The sequence below is a fragment of the Choloepus didactylus genome, chromosome 3, assembly GCF_015220235.1.
Source record: "Choloepus didactylus isolate mChoDid1 chromosome 3, mChoDid1.pri, whole genome shotgun sequence".
Classification (NCBI taxonomy): Eukaryota; Metazoa; Chordata; class Mammalia; order Pilosa; family Megalonychidae; genus Choloepus; species Choloepus didactylus.
In genome coordinates, this window is record NC_051309.1 from 114,010,224 (window position 1) to 114,029,763 (window position 19,540).

Genomic DNA, 19,540 nt, shown 5'->3' on the forward strand with positions numbered 1-19,540 from the left:
CATGATAAAGGGCATATATGAAAAACCCACAGCTAACATCAAACATACCATCCAAAGACTGAAAACTTTTCCTCTAAGATCAGGAACAAGACAAGAATCCCCACGGTCACCACCATTATACAACATGGTACTGGAAGTTATAGCCAGAACAATTAGGCAAGAAAAAGAAATAAAGGGCATCCAAATTGGAAAGGAAGAAATAAAACTTACCCTATTTACAGATAGCATGATCATATATGCAGAAAATAATGAAAAATCCACAACAAAGCTCCTAGAGCTAACAAATGATATCAGCAAAGTGGAAGGGTACAAGATTAACACCCCCAAATCAGTAGTGTTTCTATACATTAGTAGTGAACAATCAGAAGAATAAATCAAGTAAATATTCCATTTACAATAGCATCTAAATGAGTGAAATATCTAGGAATAAATCTAAACAAGGATATAAAGGACTTGCACACAAGAAAACTACAATAAATTGCTAAAGGAACTCAAAGAAGACCTAAATAAATGGAAGGACATTCCATGTTCATGAATTGGAAGACTAAATATTATACCCAAAGCGATTTAGAGATTCAATGCAATCCCAACAACCTTCTTTGCGGAAATGAAAAAACTAATCATCAAATTTATATGGGATGGCAAGTGATACCAAATATCCTGAGCCAGATTGAAAAAGTAGAATGAAGTTGGAGGATTCACACTTCCAAATCTTCAAAGTTATTACAAATCCACAATAATGAAAAGAGTATGGTACTGGCATAAGCACAGATATATAGACCAATGGAATATAATTGCAAGTTCAGAAATCAAACCTCACATTTATGACCAACTGATTTTTGACAAAGGTGTAAAGACCACTCAATTGGGAAAAAGTAGTAACTTCAACAAATGGTACTGAGAGAACTGGATATCTATTTCCAAAGAATAAAGGTGGACCCCTACTTCATACTGTATACAAAAATTAAGTGGATCATAGACCTAAATATAAGAACCATAACTATAAAACTCCTAGAAGGAAACTTTGGGAAAAATCTTCAGATCCTCTGTTAGACAATGGTTTCTTAGACTTTATATGCAAAGCATAAGCAACAAAAGAAAAAAAGAGATAAATGGGACCTTATAAAAATTAAAATATTTTGAGCCTCAAAGGACTTTATCAGGAAAGTAAAATGACAATATGCACAATGGGAGAAAATATTTTGAAACCACATATCTGATAATGGTTTAATGTCTAGGATATATAAAGATATCCTTCAGCTCTACAACAAAAAGACATACAACCCAATTAATAAATGGGCCAGACTGACCATAAAGCACATGAAAAGATGCTCAACACCATTAGCCATTAGAGAAATGCAAATCAAAACTACAGTGAGATACCATTTCACACCCACTAGATTGGCTACTATTAAAAAACAGAAAGTTACAAGTGTTGGAGAGGATGTGAAGAAATAGGAACACCCATTCATTGCTGTGGAAATGTACAATGGTACAGCTGATGTGCAAGATGGATTGGCAGTTCTTTACAATGTATAGAATTCCTATATGACCTGGCAATTCTTCTTCTATATATATTCCAAAAAGAATCGAAAGCAGGGACTTGAATATTTATTTGCACACTTATGTTCATAGTGGCATTATTCACAATTGCCAAAAGATGGAAACAACCCAGGTGTCCATCAACCCATGAATGGATAAACAAAATGTGGTATATATATATACAATGGAATATTACTCAGCCATAAAAGGTAGTGAAGTTTTGATACATGTGACAACATGGATTAACCTTGATGACATCATGTCAGTGAAGTTAGCCAGAAACAAAAGGATAAATATAGTATGTTCTAACTGATACGAAATAATTAGAAGAAGCACACTCACAGATTCAAAATCAAGGATATGGGTTACCAGGGGACAGGGTAGTGGTAGAGAATAGGGAGTTAAAGCTTAAAATATACAGAGTTTCTGTTTGGTATGATGTTAACATTTGGGTAATAGATGGTGGTAAAGCTAGCACAATATTTTCAGCTTAATTAACAGCAGTGAATTACATCTTTGTGGTTAAAAGGGGAGATTTTAGGTTGCAAATATGTTTCTTGAATAAAAAATTTTTAAAAATCCATGGAACTGCACAACACAGTGAAACCTAAGTTAAACCATGAACTATATAGTTAATAGTAGAAATATAAAAATGTGCTTTCATCAATTGTAACAAATGTACCACATCAATGTTAATAATAGGGTGGTGTAGGGAAATCCCATATTTTATGCATGATTGTTCTATAAATGAACAATTTCTCTAATTAAAGAAAAGCAAGAGCACGGACATAAAAATGTGTATGTTCAGGAAATGCTGAGGAAAGAAAACATTTATGTGGTACAGATAAAGCAGATGGGGCAAGGCAGGGAAAATGAGGAAAGACAAAGCTGAATAGGAGGGATCAGGTCCAAAATCATTTTAAGCTCCATTTTAAAAATTTATTTTTCAATGATCACATCTCCATATTTTGGGGCAGTTGAAAATTTTTTAAACAAAGATGAATGAGTAGTATAAAATTGTTGACAACACCGATATGTTCTCAATTGGCATTTTAGATAGTCTGGCAAGGCAGTTAAAAAATTATCCTTCTAACTTATTTGGTGTTGATGAGGAAAAGCTTCACATAGTTGAAGGCTGATAACTGTTAAAAATGACTGAGTCATTCAATGCATCCAGTCTTTCCAATTTTGATTTGGCTCCTTTATTTCTAATGAAGCCCAGTACACATACCCCCATCTCCATAAACCAAGCCATCCTCATTTCAAACATCAAGGTCGAAATAGCTTCTGAAAGAATTTCCTTACATGCAAACCTCTCCCTTTTCAATCTATGCTACTTCAACCATGTTAGAAAATCTTCCTTATGTGGTGCTTTAATCATGTCAGACACTTGCTTACAAACATACACACACAAATACACACTTCAAAGCCACACCATACTTTCTTGTATTTTCTTATTTCATTACATGTGCATTCATCCTGTCTTCACCACTGAGTTGTAGGCTCCTTGAAGACAAGAGCCTTGTAATTTACTTGAGTATACTCCAAGGTACCTAGAATAGCCCTGAACAGATTGGTGGCATTCAGAATGTGTATTCAGACTGACTGATTGGTCCTTACCCATTCTTTCTGTCTTCTTTTTTGTTTATTCTAACTAATGAAGAACATAGGCAATATAAGTGGTTGTAATATGATTTTGTTCAAGCAGTTTTGCTTTTTACTTTTTATTTTATTTTTTTATTATTTTTCCCCTTGGGAGCAACCACTTAAAACTGGAGGCTGATTGACTCTTGAAGACAAATGTATAGCAATGTAGCTTACAAGGGGTGACAGCGTGATTGTGAAAGCCTTGTGGATCACACTCCCTTTATCCAGTGTATGGATGGATGAGTAAAAAAATGGGGACAAAAAAACTAAATGAAAAATAAGGTGTGGGGGGGGAGATTTGGGTATTCTTTTTTACTTTTATTTTTTGTTCTTATTTTTATCTTTTCTGGTACAAGGAAAATGTTCAAAAAATAGATTGTGGTGATGAATACACAACTATATGATGGTATTATGAACAATTGATTGTACACTTTGGATGACTGATGGTATATGAATATATCTCAATAAAACTGAATTAAAAATGCATTGAGAACTATTTGAAACTTAAGTATATTGATCAATAAAAATGTTAGAAAAGGAACTTTAAAAAAATGGAGGCTGAAAGAGATGTGTGGGTAATGGTATAAAAATGTATACAGGTGCAATTCTGATTTTGTATTCTCCTGTCTGGAAAAATAAATATTCTTACTTTACTACTTATTTATGCATATACTAACAAAGTTCACATGAAGGAAAAAGTATGTCATTTTCACATTCATTAACCTGAACACTTAAAGAAATTCCTTTTAACACTCAGCAAATTTGCTGTGCCTGGACTGGTTTGGAATGTTATTAAGTGCTTTATCATTTCCAAATGCTTTGCAATAAATTATAAATCACTTTTTACAAAATCCTGAGGGGAAGGGGAAAAATAATACAGCTATTTTTAAAAATATAAAAATAAGGAAGAAGGAAAGTAGGAAAGACAGAAGGAAAGAAGGTAGGAAGAAACAGCAGTAAATGTACATTTTAGGTGCACATTAAATGCCAGTCCTTTCTTACACCCTTCTTATAAAACCCCTGCAAGTTAGGATTTATTATCTCTGTTTTACAAATCAGGAAACTAGAGCTCAAAGAAATAACATTTTTTTCAAGGTCATGTATGTTGTTAAGTAGCAGAGTCTGAATTCAAACTTCATTAGACAAGACCAGGACCTTTTAGCTTTGTCTTCCTGTTTAAAAGATTTAAAAACAACTTTGAAGTAGTTTGTTTAACAGGGCACACATTACCTTCAGGGTAAGGGCAAGTGTAGCCTCGGAAAAGAACAAAGTGACATAAATCTCCCCAAATAGGAGCCCTGGATTTCTTTTGCTGACTCAGTTCAGGTTTGAGAGCTAACAGAGATTTCTGCCATGGCACAATCTCCTGGGCTCATAGCCTTCCATCATTTTCTCTTCTTTGCATTTACCATCTTGTTCATGACTTCCCAAGTATATAAGGGCATACGGACATACAAACTATGTACAGGAAAGAAAAATCATCAAAGTACCTCCTATCACTCAGAGTGGCACAGGTTTTAAAGCAGCACACCTCATACTAGTCCTTTCCTGTCCTGTCCCTTGTCACCAAACCACAGGTGCTTTCACAGGCTAAGATTTCAGGACTGTGGAGTCTTCTAATCCAGCCTCTCTTTCTATTCTCCAAGTCAAGGCTTCTGACCTCTTTTTATTTGCTGTAAAAATAGTGTTCTTTCCTAGGTGACCCTTCTTCAGCTTTTAGATGAATCTGCAGGTGTCTCCCTGCACTAACTTGGCCAGAAGGCCTGGGAACACTTTTTGGAACTTTGTGTTTCTCTCTAACTTCACTTTTCTGCCCTTGAGTTCGATTCTTCTGGTAGGTGATTTCCTAGCCTTCTCCTTCCTGATTAATTCTTCCTGAATTCTCATATCTCTCTGCTGCTGTTTTCTTTCTCTTAGAACACTGGCTTTCTGAATAGCTCACACAAGACTTCACTCTGACCCTCATGTACCCATATCACAATTCCTTGCTCTGGAGATTTTCATAGTCTTTCTACAAATACTAATGCCCTACACTGTTATTTTACCTCATTAATATGCTCTGCTTTATCTGAGGTTATCCCTCCATCCAAACTCACAATTTATTTACTGAGCTGACCTCTCCCCTCCCATTTTAGAATATAAAGAATTACGGCCAAGTTTCAGATAGGTATCAGGTTTTCTTTAATAAAGTGAAGAATCATTTATTGCTGACTAATCCCAGTGAGAATTTGCTTATGTGGGAAAGGGGGAAGGCTCTCAGGAGACTAGAGAGCCTAGTTCAGTTGGGTGATAATAGAACAGAATCACTTCCTTCCCTCAGGGTCAGTGTCAGGGATTTATACAGGTGACAAGGAACAACCTCTTCTTTCCTTTTCTCCCTTACAGATGGTTCTTCTCAGGATATGAAGAAAGGTTGCTTTTATGCCTGAGCTTAGATCTGGATTAAGGAATGAATCACAAAGATGCTGCAGTTTTCTAGGGCCTTTTGTTGCCACTGGGTAAGGCTGGGTCATCTCATTTGGCTTTTATTTTATAAATCAATGAACAGCCTCAGATAGGAACACAACTTGCGGCTCAGATTAGCACTTTGCCCTGATATTGCCCCACGTATTAATCTATATCCTTGTTGATTCACCTGTAATTTTAAAATTTACTCATGATATGCCTTCATTCATTCATTGCTTTATTCAGAAAGCACTCAACAACAAACATGTTATCAAGTACCATGTAGATTGAATTAGGGTCTTAATTCCTCACTTTCCTGTAGTATATTATATGTCTACACCTTTTTCATGGCCTCCTGATGTGAGGAGTATACTTTTCTGCCCCTTGACCATGTTTCTTGCTTTGGACAATGGGATGCAGTTCACATGACTTAAGTATGGTCTTGAATCAAGCTTGTTCTTTGGCCATTGCCATGAAAAGAACAACCCTTGATAACCACTGCTCCTCCATCTATGAGCCTCAGAACATGGTACATGGTCCAGAGATCCCAGCCAACTCACAGACCTGCAGACTGAAAAATAAATACTTATTGTTACAACCATTGAGCTTTTGGGTGGTTTATTATGCAGCACAGCGTCATTGTGGCAATAGCTGGCTAATATAGGCACTAAACAAGGGACATGAAATATAAAACCAAATATAGATTTTTTTTTAACCTTCAGAGGCTCCCAGTTTATTAACAAAGATAGATGTGTATGAAATAACTGATAGCAGTAAGATGAATTTTATAAAGAGTTACAAAGAAGCACATGGGAGCACAAAATTGAGAGCACCTCATTCTTTCTTGAGTGACCAGAGAAAGTTGTTCAGAGGAGAAATGATGTTGGACCATATGGATAAAGAGGGGAGATGGATAATGGGCATAGGTGGTTACATTAGGCATGTATAGGTGACAGAGAATAAAAGAGGCCTTATCCAATCTAGAATAAGAGGCAGACTTGAGCATTGATCTATAAAGTATACTGAAAAAGGGCAAGTATTCCTAAGAAATAGTGGACCAGTTTAATAAGATCTTTTGGAGGGAGTCCTTGTATAACTGGTGAAATACAAATCAATCTTATTGCTGCCAATGTAGACAAGGCCCTCAAGTAAGAAAAAAAAAATCTTTGCAGCATTAACTTTACTTCAACTAAATAAATGTTGAGGACTATCAGTTTGAAGGATTGCCAAATCATTTGGCAAATGAGGACACCCACATTCTTGGTCTGGCATTGGTTCTTAGAGATTATCTAACTCAACCTTTTCATCTTATAGATTAGAAAATGAAGGCTTACATGACTGCAATTTACCCAAAAATCAGGAGCCTGAAGCCAGAACCTACATCTTATTTATCAATACTGACCTCTATCTGTAATACTATACTTCCTACCCTAAATTTGCCACAGCATGCAGGGAATGGAAAGGGCCACACTGGTGGAAGGATCAGAGTTGAAGCTTAAGAAAATGCATCACTACAATAATAAAGAAGTAAGAGACTTAAGGAGAACAGAGAAGTTATCTGTACATAGAGACATCCCCAATATCACATCACCTTCCACAGGGATGTTAGTGGTTTGGATGGTGCTTTAGAATAAGATCTACAGAATGCCACTGCCCAAGGAAGCTTTGAATTTGGAAAGGACATAGGTTAAGGGTAGAAGGGAATGTGTCAGAAATTGATAGGAATGGCTCCTGAGGAACACACCTGTTGGACATTGAATCATGCTCCCTACAAAAGGCTTGCTCAGGTCCCAACCCCTGATCCCATGGATGCAATTGCATTTGTAAATAGGGGGTTTAAATTAAGATGTGTCCAAACTCAGTGATGGTGGGCCTTGATCCAACATGGCTAAAGTCCTTATAAGCAAAGGGAACTGGACACAGAAACAGATGCCATGGGAAGAACAAGAAACTGGTAGTCAATAGAACCTGGAGGAAAAAGGAGATGCCACCACCATATGCACAGCCATCTGACAGAACAGCCAAGGAACCCAAAAGATTGCCAGCCAGCCAGAAGATACTGACCCTAGGAAGAAACAAGCCATCTAGCCTCTGAAACTGTGAACCAATAAATTCCTGTTGTTAAGCCATCCTATTGTATGGTATTTGTTTTAGGAGCTAGGAAACTAAAACAACACCTAACCAGGATAAAGCTACAATTGGGCCAGCATCTGGCCTCGTTCTAACAGAGCGGTAGGCAATATGGTGCCTTCTAGTCAGTTACATACAAAGAAGAAAACTGGACCAAAAAAAAAAAAATGGACAAAATAAACTGAAACAATATAGAAATACTATCTTCTGGGAAAATCCAGTGCTTTTCTCCTCTTTTAGATCTTCTAAAAAGAAGTTAAATATTTTAGTGAAGGAACTAGAACCCTTTTCTATAACTTCATAGAATTCGTACTATTCTTTCAGATGGTTTCAATCATTATAAATCTCTTGGGGGCAGAGAAAAGTTTTTATCTAAACCATTGAAATTCCTAGTGGTACATATTACAGTGAGATACACTGAATGAGAAACCAATTAGCATAAACTGAGTAGAAGTGTCCCCAAGATGGAGAATAAGAATCCCTGTTCTGTGGTCTTTTCACTTCACATAGTCCTAAGTATATTCCTTGCCTCTACCTGTTCATAAAACTGGTGCAAGTCTGAGCCCTCATCTCTAAATGAAAGCTGAACTGCTAGTTTAGTCTAAGGGAAATGATGTTAGTGCTGGGTGAATTAAGTGAATGTAGAAAAGGATGAATAAATGTTATCAGTATACTAGGATATTGACATAAAAATAAAAAGGTCTCTTGCCAGATAATAAAGGTCGAGTGACAGCATTCATTGGTGGGGGGAAAAAATGGAGGCAAGTAGTTTCTAAATAATAGGTATTGATCCAGAAGCACTATCTACAGATCCAGGAATATCTCTAAGACTAAATATTTGCCATGGGTTTCTTATAAGCTTGGTGAACCTCAATGGACAAGCTGCTATATTTTAAGACTACTTATCCCTAAAACAACCATAAAAAGGATTAACTCATATCTGTCTTTTGTCCATAAGCTCAAGCCTCAATGTTCTCCTCATTTTAGTTTAACTCTTTTGATCACCCTGTTTCCCCCAGCTTTAGAGATCTTTCTCTAAATCAGACTCAAAGGTCTACCTCAAAAGTGCCAACTCTTTCTGATCTCTGAATCACTCTATTATTATTCCAATATCAAGTCAAATTCAATTTATCCTACAAACACTGAAATAGTGAACGTCCCCCTTCCCCACAACAGCTCATTGCATGATTTCCTTAGAATGTTCCCTTTTATTGCCTTGATATATCTAACACTATTAACTATCTTCTCCAGCTTGAAATATCCTTCCTTCACTTACATGGCACTACCTCTTCTGACTCTTCCTCCACTTCCTTATTTCTTTTGTCTCCTTAACCTCATCTTATCCTCTCAAAAGGGATATTTTCTATTTCTATCCTAAAATTTTATTTTTCTTCTCTTTATACTCACTTCTTAGACATTCTCAAAGTCTATTTACTTCAGCTCTATATAGTTGATTATAAGGTCAATTTCTCCATATTTGGCCTTTCTTCTAAGTTTTAACCCATATTCCCAACTGTCTGCTAAATATCCCTACTTTGATATTCCACTTATACCTGAAACCCAATAGGCCAAAATGGAACTTATTTTCCTTCTATAAAAATCTAATCATCCTTTTTTCGCTATTTCTGCCAATGACATGGCCATTTATCCTGTATTTGAAACTTCAGTGCTATCAATGATCATTTTGTTTTCCTTCCTCCAGGTACTCCATATTTTAATCTAACCATTTGCTTTGTTACTTTTGCATCTACAATTTTAATATTTCCCTCATTGAGCCTCTTATCTACAGGCCCACTTCCTGTGTCTGAGTTCAGATCTTCAGTAATTCTCTTCTGAGTTATTGTATGAGCTTGCTAACTGAAGACTGCTTTTATACCAACTCATTTAAAATATGGTCAAAATATTTCTAAAGCACTGCTCTGACAGTAATATTCCCTCCTCTTCCTTCAAATCTCTCAATGTGCCTCCTTTACATTCCTTAGTCTAATATTGAAAGCATTCAAGGCAATCCATGACCAGACTCTCAAGCTTATTTCCCATGGGTTCTCTTTACATAATTGTATTAGTCAGGGTTCTCTGGGGAAACAGAACCGACAGGAGATATATGTAAATATTACAAGATTTTTACAAGAATTGTCTCACATGACTGTGGAGATAGGCAAGTGCAAATTCCATGGGGCAGACCACAAGCTGGGAACTGTGATGGAGGTTTTATAAATTCTTTTCACAATTGAAAATAACTGCCATTGCAAAATTCAATATGGTTTTCTGTGCTTCTGTGGCTTATATATTTTGGCTAGTTAATTATATCTTTCCTATTAGACCATAAGCTCGTAAGGGTAGAGTTATGTCTAATTAACATTTATTTCTCAGAGAAAATACTCCAGGGCCAACAACAAAGCAGAAATTCAATAAATGTTTGCTTAGTGTACAAATGAATAACAATTGCTAACTTTTTTTGGAGGGGTGGGTACTCACTGTTGCATGGAAGTAAGTGCTCTTCTATTCTCCAGTTTTTTAATAAGAAAGCTGAAGTTCAGAGGAGGTAGGTAACTTGTCTAAGGTCACACAGCAATTGTCAAGACTAAACTCTTAAGGTTATACTTCTAACACAGACCTCACCCCTGAGCTCTAGATCCATATATTGAATTGTCTTTTCTGTATTTATAGTTGGGTGTTCAATACTCTCTTCGTGACAGCTCTCATACCTACCTATTATATTCCATTCTCTTCAGTTTGGTATAGACTATCATGTCCTTATACAAAGATTACTAAATTTTGTTATAACTGGTCCCCTTACTCCATACTCCCTTTCATTCAATTTATTCTACATTTATCTCTCTAAATCACTACCTTTAATATTGTCTTCTGTACTGCTCCAATATTTTCAATGGTTGCCTCCTAAGTACAAAATAATCTCCATCTTTGTTTTGCAACCAAGTCACTCCACAGTTTGGATCAATCTTTTTCTTCAAAAGATTGCTCCTAATACTCCCCAACTTGAAGCCTGAACACTAACCAAACTAGTGTCTTCACTGCATTTTATAGACTGTGCATATTTTTGCTCCATTAAAGGAATCACATGCAAGGGAAACTTCAACGGAACACACTCCTTATTCCTATCCACTTACTGAAGATTAAAGTGACTATACAATTTCTTCCAAACTGGTACTCTTTTAAGGGTAGAGAGTTACTCAGGGACTGTCCCAGGTAAACTGGCAGGTACAATTATCCTATTTAATACCTATACAGCTTTCAACATCTATATCAAGTATTAGTTACCCTAAAATGTTTTCTGACACCATGGCCTTAAGTGTTTATGTTCTCTTTTTAGAGCACTCTCACGTTATAGAAAAAATACATAATAGTCAGTTTCCTATGACAAAGATCTGAATCCCAGTTCCTCTGCTTATTAATTGTGTAATCATGAGCAGGTTACTTTAAACTTTTTGGGATTCTGTCCTCATTTATAAATGGGATTATTTTTCTAGTTTCTTTCTTCCTATAATGGGGTGAACCATCCACACCCTATATCTTGCAAACTCTGCAGTGCCTACCGCTGTGAACGGAATATGTATCCTCTCCCCATTGATGTTGGTCTTGGTCATATGATTTGATTGGGCTAACAAACTGTTAAAAGACATGACACAAACACAGACTTTAAATGTGTTTCCATGGTTTAGGTTTCCCCCCTTTTCGCTCCACCATGAGGAGAACATGCCTCAGAAAGCCACTGCTTTCATATCCTGGACCTCAGAAAGAAGACAGATGAAGCATAATCAAGCCTAACTGAAAGTCTGTAATTTACTCAAAACCAGACAAGCCCAGAAAAGATCAGGAAACCAGAGCCAACCCATAGGCCAAAGGTCAAGAAAAAAAAGTATATAGTAATAAACTACTGAGATTTGGGGATTGTTTGTCACATAGCCTTATTGCAACTAAAGCTGTCTGATATACCAATTTTACATACTCTTGTAAGGTTTAAATGATATATGTATATAAAAATGATTTAGAAATTGAAAGACACAATGTTATTTTTATTATTGTTTTACAGTTGTGATATTGTAAAATATTAAAGAAATGAGATTATATATGAATTTATATAATTATTATACGAGAATTATATAATAGTAATTATATTAAAATTATATAAGAAATATTATTTCTTTTTTTTTTAAAGTCTTGTGTATGGCACTTTATATATAGTGAGTACTGAAGGTAAGTTATTGCTGTGCTTATGTTCCTCCTCCTAAGTATGTTTTGTCTGTGTCTTTTTTCTATTCTTTTAGATCTTCACTTTTTGACATTTTCATGAGGTAGTTCAGGATATCCCTAAGAAGGTGAAATATCAAACCAAACAGCTGGATTTGGAACCTGCCTCAAACCCTTATTATCTATGGAACTTTGGTAAATTGCTTAAACCCACAAAGCTTTAACTTCTTCATTGATAAACAAAAACAGCAAAAAAAAGATAATACCTTCGTTTAGGGTTGCTTTGGGATTAAATAAAAACTGATTACAATAAACCATTTTGCATAGTGACTGTCACATATTAAAGCAAATAGTAGCATTTATTATATTATCCATATAATAAAGTTCCTTTCTCCACTCGAGAAATTTCTAAGCAAGATTCTTAAACCGTCTCACCATTCTCTAGGCAGATATTCTCCTTATCATCTCTAGACACACATACACACCTAGAACTCACAGTGCTTTCTATAATTAGTCTGGGGAAAAGGTGACAGGGAAAAATGATCTTGAAAATCCTATGTTCTCTTTTAGCTCTGTGGTCTTGTTCCTGAAGTTTTAGATGTCCAAATATAATCTTCACATCCTTTTTTAACTAACTAATGCTTAATCAGTCTTTAGCTCTCTAATTAGAAGAACCTGACTCTGGAGGAGTCCCAGATTCCCCAGGTCTAGGTTAGACATCTCTCTTTCAAAAGAGCTTTCATAAAATTCTGAGAACATTTAAACAAGGAATCGAAATTGCTTTCTGACTTGTCAATGGTACATAGTAAGTTCTTAGAGATATAAGATCAATGAGAAAAAGAGAGAGAGAGAGAGAAAGAGAGAGAAATTTCTTCAGGTTTTCATTTTGTGTCTTTCCAGAAGAGAATGTTGAAAGAGTAAGAAGAGTGACTATAACATAATCAAAATACATTTCCTTTCCAAATCCACATTTTGTTTGAAATCACGTCAGTGTGATCTTTTCCTCTCACCAGACTAATAGGCTACTTATTTATATACACCAACTTATAAAATCATTTGAGGCAAAAAATGGAGCAATGGAGTAAGATGGATTTATTGTAACTCCCCCTTCTTCTCCTCCTAATTCTCCTCCTCCTCCTCCTTTTTCCTCCTCTTTCTCCTCCTCCTTCTTCTTGTTCATTTTAGAAAAAGGCCCTGATCCATTTTTGAAAAGCCTCTAGCAAGAGACAAATATAGAACATTTATCTTGCCAGATTTTGAAAATTAAGAACAAAAGACTTTAAATATCACTAATTTAAAATACTTACTTGTGCCTCATATTTCTGAGTAGAATTGGAGATGAGAAGTCTAGAGCTGGCTAGTAATGGTGAGGAAAAAGACAATGAAAATAGTGATACAGGAAGAAAGGAAGCAATACAAAGGTGTTATGGGTTGAATCATGTCCCCCCAAAAGATATGTTTTTACTAGCCCCTGGTCCTGTGAGTGTGACCTTATTTGAAAATAGGGACCTTGAAGATGTGATTAGCTAAGATGAGGCCAAACTGGATTAGGGTGGGTGCTAATCCAATGTGAGGCATGTCCTTATAAGCAGGGGAGAACTGGATACAAGCAGAGAGATGTAGGAGAACACCACGGACTCCAGAAAGCCTCCACCAGAAGCCAGGAGGGAGACACGGAGCAGATCCTTCCACTGCAGACATCAGAGGGAGCACCGTCCTGCCGGCACCTTGATTTCAGAACTTTCGTCTCCAGAACTGTGAGACTGTAAACGTCGTTGCTTTAAACAATCCATTTTGTGGTACTTTGTTATGGCAGCCCTAAGAAATTAAGACAGAAGAGAAGAAGAAATGGAAGCAGTTCCCTCCCCTCTGGGCAGGACCAGGAGAAAGGCCCAAGAGATCTGAAGTGTTCTCTGGCACTGCCAGAGAAGGACCAAAGTGCTATCACTCTGAAATTGATGAAATCTAGTTGAAATTCAGATATGGTTATCAGTCCAGCAATTTACCCTCTTTGGCTAAAGGAATATAGATCAAAAGCTCATCAACAATAAAAGTGACAGGCTTCTTTGTTCTTAATTTAAGTAGACTTGGACTAGATAACATTCTTATGCTTCCTTTCCATTTCTATTTTTTTTTTCAATAACCACCTTCAAAACTGATTCAAAAAAGGAGGAGTGACAAAACCAAAAGAAGAAAAACAACCAACCAAACAAGGAAAAACCACGCAAGTCTTCAATACTAATTGTCCACATGGATCTTAACAATGGATTTGTTTAAGGGAGAATTATCCAGTGTCTCAGACACAGAAATACCAGTTCACTGGGGCTGCAATGGTAACGTAGGTTAATTTCTACTAGATAGATAGTCTCACCTCCCCTCACATACTTACTCTCTGATGTGTGCCTGGCAAACAGAAGTCTCTCCATAAATGTTAGTGGATGAATAAACACAAGGTTGAATGAATGATCTGCCCATTTATCATCAGAGCCAGGGCTGCTGCTGAGGCCCAGCTGACACCCAAAGCTGATTCTTCCTAGAGAAATGACATTTAGTGAAGACAGCCTCCTGGGGGAGGAGACACAGTTCCTGTCTGCTGCCTACCTGCTAAGCCTCTTGTCCTAACCAGTGCTGCAGCAACAAGTGTCAAGTGGATGGGGAAGACACACAGAGGGCCACCTGGATGCATCCCAGGACTGGGTTGCCACCATGGCCCATGGTTATATTTATTGCTGACAGGGTAATTAACTGGCTGACTCCTTGCCTTTAAGTTGGCCGCCCTCAACAGACAGCTGCACTGGGGGGGTTGTACTAATCACAGCTCTGACAGGAGGGAGCTCCACAGGCCCAGCACTGCAGCCAGAGCCTTTGTGAGGTCATCTCTTCACAAAAGCCCCTGCTTCACTTTGCCTCCCCAGGGTCATGAAAAGGCATCCTCAGTCCCAGAAAATACACAGCATGTTTCTGAGTGCTTTTCTTTCTGAAGCGTAGTACAATGGGAAAAAAATCATTTTTTAGTTTCCTTTTCCAGTGAGAATTTCTTAAATACAGACCAAAATAGTGCCTTTAATAATAATTGTAGAAAAATTGCAAAAACGCCATTAGATATTATCCAAATTACCAAATTAAAAGGGAAGCTAGAGGTCATGTGGGGGAATCATGGAGCTGTTTAAACTCATCTCTGAGTCTAGCAAGCAACTATATATTTTTATTTCTGTACCATGAAGAGTGATCTTTATTTTTCCTACAGGATGCTGAGGATTAGTTAACTACAGCTTGCAGAGAATTTTACATCAAAGAATTCTAAAGATCTTTTTACAATGTAAGTGCCTAATACGTCAAGCAAGGGCTCATCATGTAGCAACACAAGACTTGATTCATGACACAACACAGACAACAATCTTCTTACTGACATCATACTCACCTTTCCTTACAGGTAAAATGGGAATTGTTATGCGCTTCACTTGACTGTACTTCTCCTGACTGAATATCTTCTGGAAAGTCATGTAACAGGTCTGTTCCTTGGGGTTTTAATCTGTAAAATGAGAGGATTGGACACAGTGAATCTCTAAAATTCTGTGAGTTTACATGGATATTGAGGTGAATAAAAATGTTAATATATTTCTCAAATTTTAAAAAAGTACACAAACTGACAATGTAAGAGTCCATTCTCTAACGAAAAACACAAGCCATTCCCGACTTCTTTTTATTATCACAAATATCAGTGTCCATGATTTGACAGTTTGCTTATGGAAATGTCCCTTACATTTTTTCCTCTTTCTGGTTTGCTAATTTTCCATTCTGCATTCCAAGGCAGACCAACAGATTGCAGTGAAATCGGGTTAAACATTGATCTTCCACCCTGACATTGCATTAACTTTTGTAATAAACATCTTCACTGTGTCAACCCGCACCATGTTTACATACTGAGCCCAGCCGCCAATTGTCTTGCTTCTTTTAGATGCTTTTGAATTCCAGAAGGAATCTTATCTAGAAGACTAGAATCATGCATCTGCTGTGCCTTTCAATTTTGTATTTCAGATTAACTGCTCCACATTCTTAAGGCCTTCTAAGAAATTTCCTCCCCAATTCACTTGGTAAGTGCCTGCTCTGGCTGTTATTCTATAATGAATTAATGTCTTTTCTCCTTTTTTTATCCTGTGCTGTCCCTGTTAACTGGAGTCAGGATTCTGAGCTCTGGCCTCCCTCCTTGTCCTGTTGCCCGAGGAGAATTGAAAGCAGACTCGAACACCTCAAATATTCTAGATTTTGAAGACACAGTTTTATCTGGATTGAGGCCAGGAATGGGGTGGAAAAAAGGACAGAAATTTTTTTTAACTTAGACATCCTTCTAAAAATTAATTATTTCTCTTCAGGTTCAGGGACTAAAAGTACAATTACGAGCCATTAGGTGTGCAGATCCCTGGACAAATACTCTATTTTTTTTAATTATATGAAGAACACATGTTTGCTGATAGAGCCAATGCTCCTTGCCTCACTGGGGCCACAGGCAGAAGCTGATTCCCAAAGGAGAAGCCTGGGTAGAACTGTTCCAAGAGGTGAAGCAAAGACTTAACTCTTGAATGAGACCCTTTCTCTGAATGCTAAACACATTTTAAATGGTAGTATTGGGTCTCAAAAGTAGATTTAATGCCTCATTCCTGGCAATATGGCCTAAAATGAAAGGGTTGCAAACAATGGTCAGGTATTGATGAGTTACACCATGATCCCCCCCTTATCTTAGCAAAGTGCATCTAAGGAGATCTGCAAAAATCTTGGATGCCTGGGGTAACAACACAGCCAGACTAGCTGAACCAGATCAATCAAGCACAAATCACAGTAGCGATAACGAAAGATTTATAAGAATAATTCCCACCATTTACTAAGAGGATATTTTGCACCAGACAATGCACTAAGTAATTAGCACCCAATATCTCACTGTGTTGTGTGATCCTTTTAAGAGCTTTATGAAGTACAGGTTGTTATTCCTATTTTATGGATGGGAAAGCAGAAGCTCAGGTAGAATAAGTAACTTATCCAAAGTCAAACATCTACCAGGCTTATCATCCAGTTTTGCCTGACTCCAAAAGTTCTTGGCCATTCTGTGCTACTGCAGAACTGCAATAGCAGTAGAGAATGGGATGTAGGCAAAACGAGAGCATTATCATGGGGATGCTGTTTATGCAGAGAATCCTCCACCCAGGTGAGCTCTGCCCCTGCCCTCATGGTACCTTGCATAGACTTATGTGACTACTTTGACACATTATATTAAGGTTTATATAGTGGGGAGCCAGAGAGACATAGTAAAAAATGAATGGGTTTCTAAATATTGGTTCTCCCATTTTCCTAGCTTGCCTTGAACAAGTTACTGAATATCTGTCGTTCTAATTTTCTACCTAAAAATGCAATGAAACCAATCCTCCTTTTGTGAGTTTTAGAAAGTATAATAAAATAAGCCTTTGCATACAGTAGGTACTCAGAAAAGTTTGCTTCCTTTCTAACCCACTTCTCCTTACGTTTCAGTCTTGCCCAATGTCTCATTACTCTTTCAGAGCAGAGACTATAGAGTATCTACCTTCATGTCTTCAGACAAAATGCTTAGCACATAGTTGCTGCTCAGTGAATGAATGTATGATTGAAAGACATTTTTGATGACCTCCTTTGGGATTCTGAAGAGCTACTGCAAAACTTTAGGTTTCAGAATATGTGTTTATTGATTTTTAAAATGTATATATTCTTTCTTATATATTAGGGTCACCATCTCTGAGCTCTCTAGAAGAGGGCATTTTCCAAATCTCAAGCAAATTTGAACACCTCATAAAATAATACAGGCATCTCTTACAAAGGTGGTGCTCCTGCCAGTAGGTTGATTTTGCATTTTACAAATCATTTCACAAGTTTATCATTTCATGCTGAATCATTCATTCATTCATTCATTTTTTCCATAAATATCCATTAATGTCTTTTGTGTCCCAGTCATATAAATGTAAATAGCATGAGTCTGTGTCTTGGAAATTTTTATAGTCTGGTGAGATGAGACAGATGTGTATATAAATAAATGAAAATTGTATGTGGAAGCTGCCACAACATATATGAAAAAGGATTATGAGAACAAAGAGGACTTGGTAGCACCTTCAAGCTTTCTTTCATAGCTGTTAATGGAAGTTACTCTTTTTCCCAGAATTGTCTTCCTTTTTCTTCCCCCTTGCCTCAATATTGTTTAGTAAACTTTTGACATTCTCCTTTTGCTTTTTCTTTCTCTTCCTAAAAAACTTGTGAAATTTTCAAGGAAACTTTTTTGACTTTTATCAAGTGTCTCTTTCTTTCCATAAAATGTAAAACTGCACTATGAGCAATGCCTTCTAAAATTGTGTCTCCTTCACTTTCAAATATATAAAGTGAAAAGATGCCTGCATCCCCTAAGAGAAAATTTAGTTTAACTAACATAAATATGTTAGCTAGATATTTGGTTATCTGGTGCTGCTTAGCAACCCATCCAAAAACTTAGTAGCTTAAATGACATTCTTTCACCATTCTGCAGGTTAATTGGGCTCAGTTCGATGTTTTCTGTTCTCTGCAAGATGTCAGTGAAGGCTGGGGGCTCGACTGGGCTGCAGCGTCCATGGCGGCTCGCTCAGGTGTCTGGTGGCTGATGCTGTTGGCTGTGAGCTCAGCTGGAGCTGCATGTCTCTTCAGTTTCCCACTATGTGATCTCTCCATGTTGTTGCTTTCTGAGAAGGAGTACCATTGACTAAACATTTCGAGAGTAAGGAAGCAGGAGCTGAATGTGTCTTAAGGTCTCATTTCTGCCACATTCTTTTGAACAAAAGCCAGCCCATATTCAAGGGGAGAAGAAATAAGCTGCTCTTCTTGATGTGATAAGTGGTTCATGTAGGGGAGGAGTTGTTGAGCCACCTTTTAAGACTGACTACCAACATACAAAAAATTAACTTCCAATATTTTCTTCACACATGACTCCCTTTTCTATATTACTCCTGCACATTTTCCTTCTATGTGTGAGAATGTAAAATCAGTGCTCTTTTTCTCTGTACTAACCTAAACACAAAAGTTGGTTGTGTTTGGTCTCTATCCTGGATGACTCTGTTATGTGATGTTGAAGACCTGATGTTACCTGTTGAACATTTAAATAAATATTTCACATTTGAGAATTCTGAGTTCAAACCTCCTTCCTTATTCTCTGCCTTAGAAATAAAGAGAAAGCCTCAGATTTGAAATACAAAAGGCTGGAATGAAGCAGTGGGGGAGGTAGGTGTTTAAATGCAAATGCTACTTTATTCTTTCATTTCGTATATTTTGAGCTCTCAAAATACATTCAAAGTGGTTTATTTCATTGCTAATATATTAATTTTAAAAACAAATATCCAAACTCTAACAAATTTAGCTAAGTAAAATAATTATTTTGTTTGCAAGGGAGCACTGATTAAGAGTAAAAGGAACTCAAGCATGGACTTCATTGGGGTAAACAAGTATACAAGCTGCAAAATAAGTGCTCTCTTAATAATCAGAATTATTAAAGAGGAAAGGACATATTTCTGTCTTTTAGAGA

General features: G+C 36.8%; 1 long non-coding RNA gene across 2 annotated transcripts in view; it reads left to right on the forward strand.

Annotated features, from left to right (window-relative positions):
* Nucleotides 1-19,102, forward strand: part of LOC119529729 — a 152,635-nt gene extending 133,533 nt beyond the window's left edge. The window contains exons 1-6 of one of the 2 annotated variants that reach the window (XR_005215926.1): nt 12,054-12,171; nt 15,224-15,295; nt 15,410-15,486; nt 16,015-16,070; nt 17,726-17,834; nt 18,515-19,102. This is a non-coding gene — a long non-coding RNA (uncharacterized LOC119529729). Of the gene's footprint in view, nt 1-12,053; nt 12,172-15,223; nt 15,296-15,409; nt 15,487-16,014; nt 16,071-17,725; nt 17,835-18,514 lie in introns of those variants that run through there. The other variant, XR_005215927.1, reaches the window with a different exon arrangement.
* Nucleotides 19,103-19,540: the final 438 nt, after the last annotated feature.